This window comes from Lissotriton vulgaris, chromosome 4_1 (genome assembly GCF_964263255.1).
Source record: "Lissotriton vulgaris chromosome 4_1, aLisVul1.2, whole genome shotgun sequence".
NCBI classification, from domain to species: Eukaryota; Metazoa; Chordata; class Amphibia; order Caudata; family Salamandridae; genus Lissotriton; species Lissotriton vulgaris.
Window position 1 is genome coordinate 1,095,814,345 of NC_141691.1, and position 6,188 is coordinate 1,095,820,532.

A 6,188-nucleotide genomic window follows, 5' to 3' on the forward strand; every position below is an offset into this window, starting at 1 on the left:
TGTTGATCTGGCCACAGGAGTTGTCGGGGGATTATCTTGAAGGTCCCTTAACTCTGCCCGGCTGTAATTTAATGGATGCCACCTGACCATATGGCGATGCATAGTATAGTTGCCCATACTATACTTTTTGTCTGTGCCTCGAGATAATCTTTTTTTGCAAATTAGGCAGGTGGCATATTTGGCATTAACCTTCTTCTCCCCTCGAGGAATTGAGAAAAACTGCCATATAAAACTTGTTTTCCTTCGGGAAACAAGGGGCAACTCCTGAATAAATTCAGGTTCATCAGTGTCCTCTTCTTCTAAGTCCTCCTCTTCCTCCTCTCTGTTGGAAATGAATTGTGATGGTGGTCCTCTCTTGTCATGAGGAGGTTGAGGTGGTGGTGGGGGTCCACCAGCTGAAGCAAGGATAGAAGCCATTGTAATCAAATTGGAAAATGGTCTTTCTCTCACCAAGATGAAAGTCAGAGTGAGGAAAGAAGGAGGGGTTTTCATCATTTGGAAAAAGCTAAAGTTCTGAACAAATGAAAAGTGTTATTTTTAGGTCACATGACCTAGTCATACATCATTTGGAAACCAAAAGTGAAATGAACCAATGAAAAGTTTCATAAACAAGTCACATGACCTGTTCCGCTTACGTTACGCGGTGCGCGCCGCGTCCCGCATCGTTTTCGGTTCGCGGTCCGGAGCACTTTCGGGAGCGCTAACGCGGCGCGTCATAAGACGCATTACGCGTCAACGTGATACGTCGCGCTTCCGCGACGCGTCACAGTTCCGCTAACGAAACGTTTACCGTTTCGCGTACTAGATCGCAGCATCAAGATGAGCTAACGGAAAGCTTCCCGGTTCGCTTACCGGAAACGAAGAAAAAAAATATTTTTAAAAAAAATATCAATAAACATCTAAAATATATTTTGGGTTTTGAAGAAGAATACATTTTACAGCTACAGATGTTAGCTTTTAAAAAACCAATGAAATTCACAGAAAAAACCATAGGTTATAGACCATATATAGTTAGGAATTTTGCATTTACAAAACCTTGAAAATTCAATGAAAAAACCATAGGTTATAGACCATATATAGTTAGGAATTTGCATTTACAAAACATTATTTTACTCGCATAAAACCATTGAAATTCCATATATAGTTAGATGCGCTAACTATATATCGCGCACCCGCAATCCACTGCTGATGATGTCACATATTACATCATTCATTACATGGTTAGTGACATCACTGATGACATCACTGATGACATCTCAAATGACATCACTGATGACAACATCCAGTGACTGTATGTTTCTGTAAAGTTAAAATGTGACTTACATATTGAAGAACGAGTGGATGTATAAGTGTCTGGAAAAAGGATTTAGTAGGTGCATAACTGACTGTATGAGAGAATGATTAAATGTGTGTTAATGAGTGCATGGGTTAGTGACTAAACTATCTTAATTTGTGCATCATTATATCTGTTGTTCTACAAACTGCTGCATGTGTTGATCAGTCGCTATATGAATAACTGTATGGGTTATTGATTGGTTGTCCAAGTATTTGTATGGGACACTGAGTGAGTGTGTATGGGTAGCTGGGAGGTGTGTGACTCTGTACATAGATGTGTGAGTAGTTGATTCACTATATGTATGGGTTCAAAACTGCATGTGGAAACAGCTGTATGGGCGGATGACTGTGTGCATTAGTGTATTGGTGAGTGAATGGATATCTCAGTGCTACATGTCAAAGTAAGTACATATGTAAAACACAGTACATGTGAGAGTTGACATATATAAATAACTGTGCATAAGAGCCAGTGAATGTGTGAGTGGCTGTATGGATCATTGTGAACTTGTATCAGGGATTGTATAAGAGAGTAAATAAGTGTTAGTATATGTTTGAATAAGTAAGGTGTGTATAACTGTATAGTTGAGGAAATGGAGGTGTGATTGATTTTTTGCATAACTGACTAGGTGTGTGAGTAACTCCATGGATGAGTGACAGTCTGTGACTGTCTATTTACACTGATTGTATCTAAGGTTATATTAGAGTCTGAAGAGGTTCATGGTATTATCACATGAATGATATCATCAGTGATGTGATCAGTAATGTCAAATGAGATGTCATCAGTGATGTCATCAGTGATGTCATTTGAGATGTCATCAGTGATGTCATCAGTGATGTCACTAACCATGTCATGAATGATGTAATATGTGACATCATCAGCAGTGGATTGCGGGTGCGCGATATATAGTTAGTGCAACTAACTATATATGCAAATTTCAATGGTTTTGTGTGAGTAAATTAAGGTTTTGTAAATGCTAATCCCTAACTATATATGGTCTATAACCTATGGTATTACCTACTGGCGGTCGCCAGTAGGTATATATAGTTGGGATTTTTTCTCTATGGGATTTTTGAAAATTCTATGTCTAATAACTTTGGCGTTTGTTGACGGAATTGGCTGAAATTTTCAGGAAAATTGAACATTTTGTTTCTGAGCAGCCCCTGACAATTTGGGGGGGTTTCATCAAGGGGGGGCCGAGAAAAAAGGGGGGTCCCAAAACACGTTTTTCCCATGTTAATTTCCATAGGGCGGTTGGCCTCACTTTTAGCTCGAACGGCTGAATGGATTTGCACGAAACTTGGCAAAATTGTAGGGACTGTTAGCCCGATGTGCCTTTGCTAGGTCTCAATATATGTGCTCCAGTGGATTTTGAGTAATTTAGGTTCAAAAAAATATATATATCTGGGCGGAGCCTAACCACACATCTGATCTGATTGGCTGTCAGCACTTCATCCAAGAAGTGTTGGCAGCCATCTTGGGACCAATATACATGATAGCACCTCATTAAAAAGCATTGTAGTTAATAGAGGGTTTTAGGACTTTAGTTACATTATAAATCATTTGTTGATGGTACCATACTCGTTTTAGGAATTGTGGTGGGTTCTAAGGTGATTTTACCATGTGAAAAAACCTTCTGCTGTGATATCATGAATATTGTTTGAAAGAAAACTAATATCTCATGATTTTCCCACAGTGGTTTGGAAGGGGATCTATAAGCTAAACTGAAAGCATATTTTCTGTAAATTCACATTATCTTTCTCAGTCATGTGAAAATGAAGTCTGACATTCTCAGTAAAACATGTACATCCAACAAGGACAGAGACTGTCAGTTGATTCCTTTGTGTTCTACTGCAGCCTCCTAGAGTGTTCTAAAGAACAACTAGAGCGCTAACAGTCCTACTTATTACAAAGGTATGGCACACCTGAAGCCATCTTGATTGGAATAAAGTGGTAACTCTTAAAACATTTAATTTAAAAAGAAACAACATGAGGGGGTATATTTTGCCATAGAAAGTATGATTAGTGCTGCAGAATGAAAAATTAGGGCACATTTTGAGTGACTTCTCAAATCCTTTTCTATTTCATTAAAACATTCTGACATGCAGTCTCCCAAAATGGCCACCAGAGACAAAAGAGCCCAAATGTAGCCCAAATATCACCCAGATGTAGCCCAAGTATAGCCCAATGACAGAATGTCCCAGAGTGTTCTAAAGAACAACTAGAGCACTAACAGTCCTACTTATTACAAAGGTATGGCACACCTGAAGCCATCTTGATTGGAATAAAGTGGTAACTCTTAAAACATTTAATTTAAAAAGAAACAACATGAGGGGGTATATTTTGCCATAGAAAGTATGATTAGTGCTGCAGAATGAAAAATTAGGGCACATTTTGAGTGACTTCTCAAATCCTTTTCTATTTCATTAAAACATTCTGACATGCAGTCTCCCAAAATGGCCACCAGAGACAAAAGAGCCCAAATGTAGCCCAAATATCACCCAGATGTAGCCCAAGTATAGCCCAATGACAGAATGTCCCAGAGTGTTCTAAAGAACAACTAGAGCGCTAACAGTCCTACTTATTACAAAGGTATAGCACACCTGGAGCCATCGTGATGGGAATAAAGTGGTAACCCTTAAAACATTTAATTTAAAAAGGAACAAAATTAGGGGTATATTATGCAATAGAAGGTATTATTAGTGCTGCAGAAAGAAACATTAGGGCACATTTTGAGTGACTTTTCAAATCCTCTTCTATTTCATTAAAAAATTCTGACATGCAGTCTCCCAAAATGGCCACCAGAGACAAAAGAGCCCAAATGTAGCCCAAATATCACCCAGATGTAGCCCAAGTATAGCCCAATGACAGAATGTCCCAGAGTGTTCTAAAGAACAACTAGAGCGCTAACAGTCCTACTTATTACAAAGGTATGGCACACCTGAAGCCATCTTGATTGGAATAAAGTGGTAACTCTTAAAACATTTAATTTAAAAAGGAACAAAATGAGGGGGTATATTTTGCCATATGAATTATGATTAGTGCTGCAGAAAGAAAAATTAGGGCACATTTTGAGTGACTTCTCAAACCCTCTTCAATTTCATTAAAAAATTCTGACATACAGTCTCCCAAGATGGCAACCAGAGACAAAAGAGCCTAAATGTAGCCCAAATATCACCCAGATGTACCCCAAGTATAGCCCAATGACAGAATGTCCCAGAGTGTTCTAAAGAACAACTAGAGCACTAACAGTCTTACTTATGACAAAAGTATGGCACACCAGAAGCCATCTTGATTGGAATGAAGTGGTAAGTCTGAAAACACTCAATTTAAAAAGGAACAACATGAGGGGGTTAATTTTGCCATAGAAAGTATGATTAGTGCTTCAGAAAGAAAAATTAGGGATCATTTTGAGTGACTTCTCAAATCCTCTTCTATTTCATTAAAAAAATTCTGACATGCAGACTGAAACATGCACTTTGAATACCAGCAGCAGACGTCCCTGGTGAGCAGTAGCTTTACTACAGTGATCTAATGTGCAACTAGAGTGCTAACATTCAGAATTTATGGCAAATGTGTGACACATCTGAATGCCTTCTTGATGGAACCAAAGTAAACAAGCATTGAAAATGCAACAGATCTCGCCCTCATTTAAGTTAAAGCCATTCTGTTTGTAATGAGGTGGCTTTTTAGCTTTGCTTTATTAGTGTTTTTTCAACTTTCATGTAAATTACATGCATCTGTATGCATATAAGTATATGTATGCATGCATTTATGTTTGTATTTATATAGATATACAGATGATATATGTTTATATATGTATGTATATATATATATATTCACTGAAAAAAACATAGGTTATAGACCATATATAGCTAGGAATTAGCATTTACAAAACCTTGAAAATTCACTGAAAAAACCATAGGTTATAGACCATATATAGTTAGGAATTAGCATTTACAAAACCTTGAAAATTCACTGAAAAAACCATAGGTTATAGACCATATATAGTTAGGAATTCGCATTTACCAAACCTTATTTTACTCACACAAAACCATTGAAATTCCATATATAGTTAGTTGCACTAACTATATATCGCGCACCCGCAATCCACTGCTGATGATGTCACATATTACATCATTCATGACATGGTCAGTGACATCACTGATGACATCACTGATGACATCTCAAATGACATCACTGATGACATCACTGATGACAACATCCAGTGACTGTATGTTTCTGTAAAGTTAAAATATGTCTTACATATTGAAGAATGAGTGGATGTATAAGTGTCTGGATGAAGGATTTAGTAGGTGCATGACTGACTGTATGAGTGAGTGATTAAATGTGTCTCACTGAGTGCATGGGTTAGTGACTAAACTGTCTTAATTTGTGCATCATTATGTCTGTTGTTCTGTAAACTGTTGCATGTGTTGATAAGTAGCTATATGAGTAACTATATGGGTTATTGATTGGTTGCCCAAGTATTTGTATGGGAGACTGAGTGTGTGTGTGGGTGGCTGGGAGGTGTATGACTCTGTGCATAGATGTGTGAGCAGTTGATTCACTAGATGTATGGTTTCAAAAGTGCATGTGGAAACAGCTGTATGGGCGGTTGACTGTGTGCATGAGTGTATTGGTGAGTGAATGGATATCTCAGTGCTACATGTCAAAGTAAGTACATATGTAAAACACAGTACATGTGAGAGTTGACATATATAAACAACTGTGCATAAGAGCCAGTGAATGTGTGAGTGGCTGTATGGATCATTGTGAACTTGTATCAGGGATTGTATAAGAGAGTAAATATGTGTTAGTATATGTTTGAATAAGTAAAGTTTGTATAACTGTA